This window comes from Monodelphis domestica, chromosome 5 (assembly GCF_027887165.1).
Source record: "Monodelphis domestica isolate mMonDom1 chromosome 5, mMonDom1.pri, whole genome shotgun sequence".
NCBI lineage: Eukaryota > Metazoa > Chordata > Mammalia > Didelphimorphia > Didelphidae > Monodelphis > Monodelphis domestica.
In genome coordinates this window covers 255670001-255684742 of record NC_077231.1, presented here as the reverse complement: position 1 = coordinate 255684742, position 14742 = coordinate 255670001, and the positions used below count along the sequence as shown (strand labels likewise).

Here is a 14742-nt window from a genome sequence, read left to right as displayed (position 1 = left end):
TTGGGGAAATGGCATAGTAGACAATGTTGGGTGGATAAGTGTAAAAATGGAGACTTGAATACAGGACTTCAATCCCCAGAAGTCCTTGCTCCACTTCCCCAAAATGCTTTGTAATCTCACTGAATTCTCACCTGGGCCCAGAGCAAATTATTATTTAAAGGGTCTCCGTCTACAGTGGGGTCTCTTTTTTTTCCTGTTCCCTCTTGCAAGCAGACGGGTCCTTTCATAATTTAGGTGAGGTTGTCTAGGCCTCTCTGGGCCTAGGCACATGCTTTCTTATTCTGTATTTTCTTTAATCCTTAACCTTTAATAAACCTCTAATAAAATAATACTCCTGGCAGAGAAAAACTAATTTCTACATGCCTCAGTTTCCCCAAAAATTTTAACTCTTACAGTTTGGCTTATCACGTCAGGATAACGAAATATCTCAATCTTCTGATTCTTTTCTCTACTAAGTTCAGCCTTTAATAGCTAGTGCCTAGATATTTTTTTGATCCACGTTTCTCTGGCCAAGTTTTTTTACCTTCGCAAAGCTGCTGCTCATTCCAGTCATTAGATAGCTCACCAGCTCCCGGCCTGGCCCTTCCCTGCCTGCCTGCCTGCCTGCCTGCCTGCCTGCCTGCAGCCATCCGCTCCAGACCAGTTTGCTGTTTGACCCAGATTGCAGCTCACCTGCCCACCCCGGTGCTCTCTCTTGCTTACCCAGTCCCTGATCAACCCAGATCCTTGAAGCAGATTGCTCAGGACTCATTTCTACCAGCTGGTAAAAATGGGGTAATTTTCCCTTAGGCTAAGATTAAGCCATAGGAGGGGAGAGAGAAAAAGGGAAAGAAGAAAGACTTTCTGAACAGGAACTTAAAAACATGGCTATTTTACAAGGATATCTTTTAATTACATTGATCCTTTTATTGACTTCACCTGCGTGTCAGGGAAAATATTCAGCTCTGTACAACCTTTTAGCTAACGTTGGGGAGGCAGCTGGGTGTCTCAGTGGACTGAGAGCCAGGCCTAGAGATGGGAGGTCTTTGGTTGGAATCTGGCCTGAGACACTTCATGGCCATGTGGCCCTGAGCAAATCGATTGGACCTCATTGCTTACCCCTTCTCAATTTGCCTTCAGACAATAGACATCTAAATGGATAAAAAAGCCAAGGAACTTTAAAAAGACTGGAGATTATATATTTTAAGGCATTTCAGACTCCAATGGTTTATAAAAATCTCTGTATTCTATTGCATTTTACTGTTTGCTTTACGGTTTAATTTTGTGATTTTAAATTCATATGTTACTGCATTCAATATTATTCAGTTACACTGAATCATTTTAATGTACTGAGTTTTAAATACTGTTGTATTCTATTGCTTTTTCCCTATAACCATACTGAACAAATATCATTATAATTAATCCCATATATGAAATAACAGCCTTTTCTATTTTTGCCTTTGTAAACTGTCACATAGAGGATAGATGGACTTCTTCAGAACTGGTTACAATTGTATAACAGCCTTTGGAAAACTTAATGTGCTAAATATCTCAAATTGATTTTAAGGGTTTTTTAAACATGATTCTTGGAATTTTTTTTTACAATCTCTGGTCATTTTTGCCTGCCCCTACCATGAGGTATAAGGCCCATTCTAGTAGCTGAAGTGAAATACATTTTATAATCCCCAACCTTCCCGCATTTCTAAATATGTGAATGGAAGTTGGGGCAGTTAATCTCAGGTCATTTGTATCCCTAAAAAGCCTCCAAAAAAGAAGCACCCCTCATTTATACCCTTCAGCTGACTACTTTACTTCCACCAGAATGATCTCTAGATTTCTTGATGATGTTCTAAACCCAAAATGAGTTTTACTTTGTTTAAAAATATGTTTATTACCAAGGTTGAAAGATTTGCTACTTTTATAAAAATTGTGACAAATACCCATCAATTCATAGGCTTTTAAATGCCATACAGCAACTTGTGTAAAAATGATAGTGTGTTTGTTTGCTATTGTAATTAATTGGGCTATTGAGAATTTTGGGGATATTGATATCTACATATTTGTAATACTGTTCTTTAAAAATGAAAAAATGTTACCTTGTAAAATTCATTTGCTCATACTCACGGTGGATCATGGCCAGATATGAAGAGGAAATGGATCTCATTTTTGGTGAGAAAGCCTTGTATTCTATATGTTCTTAGCTGACACAGTGTGTCAATGATTATATGCTATATTTTTGAATTTTTAAAACTCTTTTATTACATTTTTCTTGCTTATGCAATATACTATTTCAGTTTTTTTATTTTATTTTTTTCTCCTTTTTATATTTGAAGCACATATCACCAATATTAAGATTGATTTCTTTAACTTTTTGACTTTTCAGTACTATAAGTTTAAAATACATTTGTCAATGCATGCCCAAAAAGCTAGAGACTATAAAAATGATGCCACTAATTATTTAAAAACTTATGGGACTTTGCTTAATAATTCTGTCTGATTCTAGGACAAGACATAGACAAAAGAGCCATTGCACAGGGCCAAAGAAAACCCAATCCAGGATGGATTGATGTACTTCTAGGCCAATGCAAAGGTTTTGAACCTAGTGTGAAGACTCAAGGTTACTGTGTTTAACATTGTTAGACATAGGCTTTCCTTGTGTCCACACTCACTCTGAAAATACTCACAGACAATTATCCCCAAATCTTGGCTCTTATAATCTGGTTCCTTTTCTGTTTTTCATAGTGTGGTACCTTTCTATAGTCCTGGCTATTGACTGGGTAAATGCATCATTGCTTAGATCATTTTAATTGGGCCCTGATTCAAGGACCTGTTATAGATTTATTTTTCCTTTACTTAGAATTTTTATACATAAGACTTTGATAGTCTATATTTTCATCCAGTATTTTCTTTTTTTATTTGGATTTTTCTGATGTCTTTTTAATTTCTCTTGCCAATTGATTTCATATACCTCATACCTCAGCCATGCATCCCTAAGTGATCCTGTATTCTTTAATCACCCACAACATGGGGAAATGTAAAAAAATATATCATTATTTTAAATTGCAAATTTTACATTTCTTTTGAGAAGAATTTTAGGTAAAGAAAGATGATACCTCTCTGAATCCAGAAACTGAACTGTTGGAGAAGACACCATGAAGAAACCTCCAGACCACAAGCTGCACAAGAATGAACTTTGGGTGTAGTTGATTGAACATTTATTTGTATGTATACTTTCATGCTAAAGGGGACTGCCCCCTAACTGGCTTTTTGTCAATGTGTCCAGCAATTATTGGCTTTTTTTTTCTCTTACCCTAGAATTATTATAATCCTTAAGTTGGCTATGTTTTCATGATCCTTTTGGGGAAATTTTTCTTTTTTCCAAAAATGATCACACGGAGAAATGTAAAAATGGAGACTTGAATCCAGGACTTCAATCCCCAGAAATCCTTGCTCCACTTCCCCAGAATGCTTTGTAATCTCACTGAATTCTCACCTGGGCCCAGAGCAAATTATTATTTAAAGGGTCTCCGTCTACAGTGGGGTCTCTTTTTTCCCTGTTCCCGCTTGCAAGTGCATAGGTCCTTTCATAATGTAGGTGAGGTTGTCTAGGCCTCTCTGGACCCAGGCATGTGCTTTCTTATTCTGTATTTTCTTTAATCCTTAACTTTTAATAAACCTCTAATAAAATAATACTCCTGGCAGAGAAAAACTAATTTCTACATGCCTTAGTTTCCCCCAAAATTTTAACTCTTACATAGGGGAGAGGTTTGGATGCAGGAAAGACCTGGATTTGAATCTCACCTCTAACAGTTATTAACCATAATATCCTAGGAAAGTAACTTTGCTTCTTCTAGACCTCTGTGCCATCATATATCTAGAAGATGGGCATAATCACATTTACCTTTACTTTTTAAATCTTAAAGATTTAGGTAAATGTGATTTTTTTTTTCTAAATAGGAATGTGGATACTTATGCTGTCAGTTGAGTCTAGCTAAACAAAAAGAAATAAGCCTGGAGAAAGTGAAAATTCATGATTGTCTGGTTCAGGCTCAGGGAAGGGTTCATGGCTTTCTTCCAACCAGGAGATTCTCTGATTCTGAAACCTCAAACATAGACCATTGTGAACTGCTCCTTTGTTCCATTGGTAAGAGTGAGTTTCATGGAATCCAAATAAGTATATTGGAAAAATCACTTTCCCAGAATCTAAGCTGAAGTTATCAGCTCTGATCTTTTTTGTTGCTATTGTTAACTCTTAACTTCTGTCTCAGTATCAATTCTGAAACTAAGGAGCAGAGAGGGCTGGGTAACTGGAGTTAAGTAACAGCCAGGTTCATGCTGCTAGGAAGTGACTGAAGCTACATTTGAACCCAGGTCCTCTCGACCCCAAGTCTGGCACATTAGCCACTGTGCTACCTAGCTGTCCCAGATCTCCTATGACTTTAATTCCTTTTGTTCTAATCCTTACCTTCTATCTTAGAATTGATACTAAATATCAGTTCCAAGGCAAAAGAGTGATAAGAATTAGGCATTTGGAGTTAAGTGACTTGCCCAGTGTCACACAACTTGGTAGTGTCTGAGCTTAATTATATTTTGTCGATGCCCTCAGCTCCTCCCAAATTTCTCCACTCCTACCCCCAGCTCATCCAGAATCAGTAATGAGGACCAAAGGCATCCATTTCTCCTTGTTTCCTTTTAAAGGGTATTACTATATGTGAATTGATGCAGAGTGAAGTGGGCACAACCAGTGTAGCAGTCCACACTATCTATGGACAAGGGAAACAGTTAGACTGTAAAGATTGTATTAGAAGAGAGCATGCTCAGTCTTGCGCATGGCTAGTAAAGCCTTTAACCCTTAATCCCAGTGTCCCCCAGGTTAGGTGCGAAATCAGGTTTCTTTGTGCTCACCTGGCTAGACAAACCATACCTATACCAACGATAATACACTATGCACTCATCCTATGTATTGTGCACATTTGCATCTCAATGGTAATAAATAGGAGCTCCACAGAAGGCCAGCTCTCTTGCTGCATCACCTCTCACCTATGTCTGTCTTTCCTGGAACTTGGCCTGTGGCCAAGCTCAGTCTTTAACTTCCTCCCTCTCTATCTCTCTCTCTCTTCCTGAAAGACCTTTCCTCCTCAATCACTTATCCTCAAGTGGTTCATGCTTAGAGTACCAGCTCTAAGGAACCGGTGATTTCTTTCTTGATCTTCTCTCCTCAAGCCAGATTGATCCGTACCTGCAGCCCAGGCTACAAGGGATCGTGGCTTTTCCTCTCAGCCAATCTCTATACTTATATTTCCACGTGTTGTTAATTTAGGACTGCTTAGTGGTATTATGTCCTCGTGATAGCTAAAGTAGAGGGGGCTTATCTGTGGAGCTCCATTGTCAAATATTACGTGTGTATCTGTCTGTTTCTTGTCCATTTCCTCGACTGTAGTCCTTCCCCAAGGTCAGCTTTCTATCTTTCCTTTTGTGGGATGGCTGCAGGCCGGCCTTCCTGCTTTAACCAGGTTCAAAATATACATGAAGACAAAAACAAGAGAAATGGAATAAGGACCACAACAAAACCCTGCAGGCTGCTTCTAAACTCAGAAATGAGGAATGAAAGGGAAAATATGCCCCTTGTCTTCTTTGGGGAAGCAGCATGGTTATGCAAAGAAAATGGGTCTTGAAGATAGGGAGCCCTGAGTTTCAGTTCTGCTTCGGGGGCATACTGGTTGCCCCTTGATGCTCTTGGCAGCTCTCTCAGTAGAGAAGAAACCTACCTTCGTGGGTAGCTAGCCTCCTTAACTGGGAATTATGTATACCAATTAGATCATGGCCTCAGTCCCTCCCTTCTTTGTAATATTGGGGGGCTAAGGGCATGGAATATTGAATAAACTTTGGTAATTTTTTCTAAGCTGCTTCCCCTCCTCTTTTCTTTCTTTCTTTCTTTCTTTCTTTTTTTTAATGGTTCATTGGGGAAAAGATAACTATCCCTAAAAACAAAAGTGATATAAAAACAAATTCTGTCAATAATTGTTTTAAAATAAATGAGACAGGAGTAGCTAGAGTGGCTCAGTGGATTGAGAACCAAGTCTAGAGATGGAAGGTCCTGGGATCAAATCTGACCTCAGACACTTCCTAGCTTTGTGACCTTGAGCAAGTCACCTAACCCCAACTGGCTAGCCCTTACCTCTCTTCTGCCTTGGAAGCCAATACACAATATTGATTCTAAGACAGAAGGTAAGAATTTTAAAAAATAAATGAAATGAAATATCCATTTAAGCAAATACTGTATAAGTGAACTCTGTAGACCAAGCTGATTCATATTGTCCAAATGCTAAGGAAAAAATAAATTGATTTGACACTGGACAATTGTAGGGTGCCATTCATATGTAATAGCAGAGTGAAGACTAGGGGAAAATAGCCACCTGGGGACAGAGAAGGGTAGGAAAGAGGGTGGGGGAAAAGTGTTCTTTTAAGTGCCTACTATGTGCCAGTCACTGTGCCACATACTTTTACAAATATCTCATTAGATCCTCACAACAGAGGCAAGTATTGTTTTTATTCCCATTTCAGAGTTGAGAAAACTGAAGTAGACAGTATCGTTTTGGGGTTCATGCAGTTAGGAAGTATCCAGAGAAATGATTTGAATTAAGGGTTTTCAGATTCCAGGCCCAGCAGTCTATCTACTATGCCATCTAGTTGCCCAAGAGGCAGGATAGGAATAGAAAATGAGAGGCATGCTTTAATTTTATTTTTTATAAATGAACATTTTTTTAATTTCAGAAGAGTACTCTGCCTGGGGCATGGGTGTTTGCTCTGTGAAAAAGGCACATGTTCTAGTAAATGACTCAAAGTTTCTATTAGGCAGTAATACCAGAGGGCATCTTTTTCAAACCTTGCCCAGGATGCCCAAAAGCATCATCAGTCTTCATCATAATTGACTATCATATAATTACTGTTGTTATTCATTATTCTATTATTATATAATTGACATCTATATAACAATTTAAAGTTCACAACAAATTTTATGCATATTATATTCTCTAACTCAATAATCCTGTTAGGTAGATTCTACAGATATTACTATTATTGTTTTACAAATGAGGAAACATAGTGGTATCTGTCACATGATCTGACCTCACACCTTCCTGACTCCAAATGCAATTCTGTTTCCACTTGTTTGGTCATTTCAATCATGCTCAACTTTTCATGACTTTATTTGGGGTTTTCTTAGCAAAAAGTCTAAAGTAGTTTGCCATTTCCTTCTCCAGTTCATTTTACAAATGAGGAAACTAAGGAAAATTGGGTTAAGTGGCTTGCTCAGGATCACACAACTGAGATCAGATTTGAAAGAAGAAAAATAAGACTTCCTGCCTCCAGGTCTGGCACTTGTCCACTGTGGTGCCACCTAGCTGCCCTTCTGAATCTACAACACCATGTTTTCTCTCCTATCAAAACTCTGGTCCTAAGATACATCAGGAACAACTTTTTGGGAAAGTGAACAGTCCCAGGAATCTATTACTGTCTCCATGAGATCTCCACTGTAGAAGGTAGCAGCTCTATCATACTCACTTGCCTAACAGTTTGCTTTCTTTCCTGTATGAAAGTGATGATAGAAACTCACCATAAGAGAGTGTGTTTACAGTCATTTCTCTCTAGGTGATAGCAGTGATGGTTTCTACTGAGTTCTCCTCACTCTCCTCACCCAGAATCATTCATGGTAGGCTTCTATGTGGATTGGCAGCCAGGACAGGGCAGGCTGATCCATTATGACAACAGCGTGCTCTCCTAGTGATGTGATTCACCATATTTCAGTTCAAGATTTCAACATTTTGTGCTTACTTCATTACGCCTTAACTGAAACTGTCTAATGGGTCTTGCAAAAGGAAAGGGGAGATGTGTTTCCTTCAATAAAGAGCCCTGGAAGGGAACACCCCACCACTACCACCATATTGATGCTCAATATGTAATTAGGAATATCTGTGACACTCCTAAAAAACGTCTCCCAGGTCTCTTGGTGGGGGTGGGAGACACAGCTCTGTAGGGAAGGAAAGGAAGCCCAGGAGCCCCCCATAAAGGTGCTTCTCAGGATGCTGCCCCACTCCATTTGGTAGTTTCCTGTTTTAACTAATTATTCTTGATAACGAGATGCTACGGTCACTTGTTTCTGGCATTAACATCCAAGAAGCCCAATTACTTCAAGATAGGGTAGAGTAAGTAACCTTACAGCAAACAGATAGATCTTTTAGGGAAGAGAAGTAAGAGGATGTAAATCCTTGCTCCATCCCACACACCCAAGCTCCCAAAACAGGAAAAGCCTTCAAGATATCATTTTGAGTGGGAAAGAACCTTAGGGGTTCTCTTTTCCACTTTAAAGGAAACTGAGGGGATTTAGACCAAAATTACAAAGGAAGGTGTATTCATTACTTGACCCAAGGTCAGTTGGTGTCCAATGGAGCCCAAATCACATAGCCTCTTAGGGCTGACTGGAATTGTCAAGGCAATGCTGTTTCTAATGGCGTTGGGTTATTAGGATTGCCTTAGTTTCTAGATCTTGATGAGGAAAATCAAGATTAACCTGATAAAACAATGTTACATGCCCTGGAAGTAACCATGTACAATAACAGTTCAGAGCAGCCCTGAACAGTCCCTAAGTCCTTGCAGATAACACCAAGGCTATCTGCTACTAGTAATCAAAGTTACCTCCTGGTCTATATACCAAGTTTCTAACAAAGATCTTCTACTGCTAGGCAGAAGTTTCTCCCTTGTTGCCCAATCCCAGAGACCCCTTCCCCCCTCTCTCTTAAGATACTATAAAACCTGTAATCTCCTCCTCCTTGGGCTTGGTTCTATCCCAACCTCCACACACATGTTTGTTTTCTCTTTCTTAAAGCAAACAAATAAATTTGCTGAGCACACTGTGGCTCTCTGGTTTTTCAGGATTAATAGGTGGCTCTTTGGTTTTCAGGGGGACAGGATAACTATTCCTCTCTGAATTTTAAAGGTTAACAGAGGTGGCTCTATGAATTGAGAGCTAGACCTAGAGATGGGAGGTCTTGGTTTAATCTGACCTCAGACACTTCCTAGCTGTGTGACCCTGAGCAAATCACTTAGCCCCCATTGCCTGGTCCTTCACCTTTTGGGCCTTAGAACTAATAATAATAGAATCATTGATTCTAAGACAGAAGATAAAGGTTAAAAAAAAAGTTAACAGAACCTTGGACACTACTATGTTCAAATCCCTCCTTTTAGAGAGAAGGAAACAGAGCCCCTGAGTTAGTGTGCAAATAAAGTCTGAAGTCTCTGTCATGGATATGGGGTATACTCAATACTCAGCCAATAGAATAGAGCTGTGGGAAATTTCTGATGAGGGAGTACACTGAGTGTCTCTTAGAATTTCTTGGAAAGAGGCTGAGGATAACTGAACCCAAGTTTTAGCCTAACTTAGGAGGGAGGAGTAAGTATAAATTATGGCCCAGGCTTCTTAGTAGCTTGGGTTCAGTTATCAAAGTTGAGGCTATCCTCAGCCTCTTTCCAAGGAATGCTAAGAGACACTCAGGGTACTCCCTCATCAGAAATTTCCCACAGTTCTATTCTCACACATCCCCTTCTAAAGTCTATCAGAGATCCCTCTCCTCCAGCCTTTACCACAGGGACCTACCCACCCTCTCTTCCCCTATACTTCCTTATAGAAGTAAAAGAGATGTCATGGACTTTTCAAATGTCCTGCACTGTGAACAACAAACATTTGTTAAAAATGTACTTTGTGCCAGCCATTATGTTAAATATTGAACTGGTGGGTACAAATACAAGAAGAAAAAAAAGAAAGACAGTCCCTTCCTTCAAGGATCTTACATTCTAGGGAGTGAATAAAAATACATCATTTGCCCTGGAATATAGTTTCCCTCCCCCTAAATCCTCTGGACCAATAAATTTACCTTTTGGACAAAATATCAGTTCTAAGGAAAAAGTAAGGGAATATCTGTAAAGTGTTTAGGAAACCTTGTTCAGTTGTTTCCATTGTGTCCAACTCTTTGTGACCCCATTTGGCAGAGATCCTGGAATGGTTTGACATTTCCTTCTCCAGCTCATTTTACAAATAAGGAAATTGAGGCTAATAGGGTTAAATAACTTGCTCAGGGTCACACAGTGTCAGAAACTAATTTGTGAGTCTTCTTGAATCCAGGCTCAGGGCTCCATCTACTGAGCCATTCAGCTATCCCTTAGCAAACCTTAAGGCACTATATAAATACTAGCTAGTAGAAATAGTTTTTGACTTGGGAAGCTGCTTTAGCACTAAAACAGCCCAAAAGGACCTTCCAGGCCATGTATCACAGGCCCATAGATAAAAAAGTAGAAGAGCTACTTCTACTTTTGAGTTGGAGGTTAAACTTGCCCAGGGCCACACAGCTAGTAAGTGTCTGAGGTTGGATTTGAACCTAAGTTTTCCCAATTCTATCATCTATATAAAATTCTTCATGATGCCATTAAGTAGAAATCCTGGAATAGTTTGCCATTTTACATATAAGGAAAAGGAAGCAAAGAGGTTAGGTGACTTGCCCAGGGTTGCACTGCTAAGTAATTATCTGAGAGAGGATTTGAACTAAGGGTCATTTGGTTCCAGATCCTCTCCCCTGAACTCTATCCACTGCCTTGCCTTGGGCAGAACTTTCATTACTCTTGTATTGAAAGGCAATATTATACATTCTGACTTGTTTTCCCTTTAGGTTTTAGTAGTCCAGGAATTTCCATTACTTCAATTGCCTCCTGTCTCTTACATAAAAAGAAAGTCTTCTCACTAATGCAGTTTTGCATATGTAAATATGAGCTTTGTTTTGCTTAAATAAATGAAATAGCTTGTTTGGGTTTTTATCTACTGAGGGAACTCCCATCTAGTCTTAGGGAACTTAGGAGTCACTGACTGATAGGTTAGGTGATTTCCCCATGTCCCTCAGCCACTACTTATTATCTCCAAAGCATGTTTCACCTCTATCTCCCTCTCTTCTTCTCCTCAGCCATTCTCTAGTTTCATCCCTAGTCACTAGTCACCAGGACTATTGCAATAGCTTCATTATAGTCTGCCCCATCTCGACTCTCTCTCGCCAGTACAAATTGTCTTCCACATAGCTGCCCAAGCAATTCTTACAGAATACATTTGAAGACAGCATTCTTCTCCTTAACACCTCTGGAGCTCCCTATAATCTGTGTGTGCAATTGAGCACTTTTGTTTAAAATTTAAAACTCTTCACAACCTGCCCTCAATCTACTATGTTTGGAAGAGGAATTTAAGTCAAATGTAGACTAATATTTTCAACATTTTTTTTGTTGTTGAGTCATTTCAGTCATGTCTGACTCTTCATGACTCCTTTTTAGGATGTTCTTGGCAAAGATACTGGATCAATTTGCTATTATTTCCTTCTCTAGATCATTTTACAGATGAGGAAACTGAGGCCCACTAAATCAAGTGACTTGCCCAGGGTCACACAGCTAGTAAGTGTCTGAGGTTGGATTTGAACCTCAGTTTTCCCACTTCTATCATATATATATATATATATATATATATATATATATATATATATATATATATATATATATATATATATAAAATTCTTTGTGACTCCATTTGGTGGAAATCCTGGAATGGTTTGCCATTTCTTTCTCCAGTACTCTATCTGCCTGGAGAGTTTTTGATGGGTTACCTTTCTTTGGAAATCTACCAACAGAGTCTGGATAACCACTTCTCAAGTCCATCAGAGTGATTATTACTCTCAGACAGTTGGACTACACAATCATTGAAATACTTTTAATCCCTGAAAGTCTGATTCTGTAACACCTTTCTAGCCTTATAAATGATTGCTCTCCTCTAAGCACTCTCCAGCCCAGTCAAATTAACCTTCTTACTATTTACCTGTCTGAGGGACTCCATTTCCCTTCTCTATGTCTTTCCATTGGTTGGCCCCCATCACTGGAATGGACTCTTATTTACCTCTTTCTTTCAGAATTCACTTTTTTAAAAATCCATTTTCCTTCAAAGCTTAGTTCATGCACCTACAAACTTCTTACCCTTTTTTGTCTCGTGGACCCCTTTGACAGTCTAATGCAACTTGTACATTTCTTATAAAAAATTTTTTTTCATGTGTAACCCAAATTGAGTTGCTTGCCAGTTCTGGGAAGAGGCAAGGAAGAAGGGAAGGAGACAATTTGGATCATATAACTTTGGAAAACTAATGTGAAAATTCATTATTAAAATAAAAAAATAAAAAACAAAAAAACAAATTTTAAGTGTAAAATAAAATATATAAGATTACAAAGGAAGTTTGAAATATACTCATTGAAATACACCTTCAAATGTACAGCCCCTTTGAAATCTTAAGAACCCTTGTTCTACCAGAAGCTTTTATCTAAATGTCCCAGTCACTTGTGTCTTCTCCCACAAATCACCTCGTATTTATTTATTTTGATTTTATGTTGTTGTTCATCTTTCATTTTCAAAAAGGACCAATGACAAATACAGTGATGTTCTGACTTGTTCAGGTATTAGATGTAAGTGAGGCAGAGTTGCCATCAAGTCAGCCTCACTCTCTCTTCCATTGTCATCAAAGTCCATTGGCAGGATAAAAGTCAGGATGACCAGTGATGACCCAGGATGCAGTGGATGACCTTGGGGTCTTAGATGTCTGACCAAGTTCTAAGCTCTCCAAAGTACCTGTTTCATCAGCCTTCATGGCCACTGGAACAAATTATTCTCATCTGCCCATCTGGGGGAATCTTCACTTGCTTGGGTTAGCATCCCCCTAACTCACTGATGGATTTGAGGCCTCTTGGTTAACCTCAATTTGGTTTAGCCTCTCACATTGTACATGCTACTCTCATGGGCATTGTGCCCCCAGAAACTCAGGCAAACTATTAGCAGGGAAATTCCTTTGCTCCTTTACATCCTCTGACTCCCAACCCAAAACATCTAACCCTGAGAGGATTATCCTCCTTTGATTGTCCCATTGGTTTGAGATGGACAAAGAGACACCTCATCCATCTGTCTTCCAAATCATGAGAACCACCCCCATGCCTTCCAGGAAACCTCCTCCCCAACCCCTTGCCCCAGAGTCAAGTCCTCTTTGCTGTAAAAGAATATAAAACCCCAGAACTGAGGCATTCTGGGAGCAACCTCCCAGGTTGTTCCACTCATGCTGTCTTGCTTGCCAAAAATTCAACATTACTAATAAATCTCTCTTTACTTTTAAGTTAAGTTTCAGAGTCTTGCATTCTTGCAGAAGGTATCCCTCCTGAACCCCAGGAGTATACCTCTGCACCCCAACAACACTACAACTTCCTGGAACCGCAGGTGAGAGTTTGGTGGAAAAGATGGGTACCAAAGATTGATGAGCAGTCCTGAAAAGGGCTCAACAAGTCCCACGCCAGAAATGTTAGTCTTTCTTGAACACCCCAGACACCTCCTATATTTTATGTACCCCTATGTTGTACATATATCCCCCCTCTAGGATGTAAGGTATAACTCCCTGAAGGCAGGGACTATTTCACCTTTGTCTTGATATTCCCAGATCTAGCACAATGCATGGTACATAAATAGGTGCTCAATCAATCAATGGCTAATTGATTGATTGATTGATTGGCTATTTCCTCCTAAACTGGTCCCTTTATTCACTATACAAAAACTTTCCAGTGAAAAAAATTAATAATACCAAAGAGATAAAGATATCAGGATTGATTCTTAAGTTCACGTAACATATGAACTATTCCATGAAGAAATGTTTGTAGAGGATTGTTAGCAGACATTTAAACTCAATGCAATCTTCTATCCTGATTCCATTCATTAGCCTTATTCCTAAATGCTTTCCATTTCTTTTTGCAAGAACATAACATTTATTTGGGCAAGAGGTGGATAGGGGAATGGGAGAGTTGCCAGACTCTTCTCTAACTAACTTTATTGAAGACTTTTTGCCCCTAGAATCCTTCAAGAGCAATGCCTCCAATGTCCTGGAGGCCATCCGGGATCCAGTGCTGGCTCAGAGGGTCCAAGAGCAAAACCAACAGCCAAAGACACATTGCCACCTATTGGCACGAAGGGCAAAGAGCAAGGAAGGAAAAGAAGACAAAAGGCAATGGAGATGGACTCTAGGAAAACCAACTTTCCAAACAAGGTTGCGCTTAGGAATCCTCGAGCCTCCTCGAGCCCTGGCAAGGGAAGTGGTAATGCTGTGGTTGAGCGTGATATGATATTGTTTTGATGAATATCGACTCCAACCAGTGGTTCTGAACCTTCTAGGTACCCTGGACCTTAGTCATGCTGGAAGAGCCTCAAAATAAGGCTTTTCAGGTGCATTTTATGTTCATTTTATTCTCTAAGTGCACAGAATAATTACCAAAGAAATCAGTTATAGTGAAATACATTTATCAAAATATTTTTCAAAAGCCAATTCATGGAACTTGGGTTAAAAAATGTCTATATCAAGGGCAGCTAGGTAGCATAATAGATGTGGCATCAGACCTGAAGCTGGAAGGACCTGGGTTCAAAACTGGCCTCAAACACTTCCTAGTTGTGTGACCCTGGACAAGTAAGTCACTCGCCCCCATTTACTTAGCCCTTGCCCTTCTGTCTTAGAATTGTTATCAAACCACAAAGCAAGATTTGAAAAAAAAAATAATAATCCTTAGACCAAGACTTAAGCAGGCAGAAGGTAAAGAAAAAAAGCATCTTCTATCATTGGCATTGAAATGGAAGCCATATTGTTGTTTCTTTTTGCAAGAGCAAGT

General features: G+C 39.3%; 1 long non-coding RNA gene across 1 annotated transcript in view; it reads right to left on the bottom strand.

Moving 5' to 3' along the window:
• LOC103099257 (uncharacterized) overlaps window positions 1-7812 on the bottom strand; it is a 20421-nt gene extending 12609 nt beyond the window's left edge. The window contains exons 1-2 of the long non-coding RNA XR_008912415.1: window positions 7595-7812; window positions 5379-5482 (exon numbers count right to left, since the gene is read on the bottom strand). This is a non-coding gene — a long non-coding RNA (uncharacterized LOC103099257). The remainder of the gene's footprint in view (window positions 1-5378; window positions 5483-7594) is intronic.
• Between the last annotated feature and the right edge of the window lie 6930 nt (window positions 7813-14742).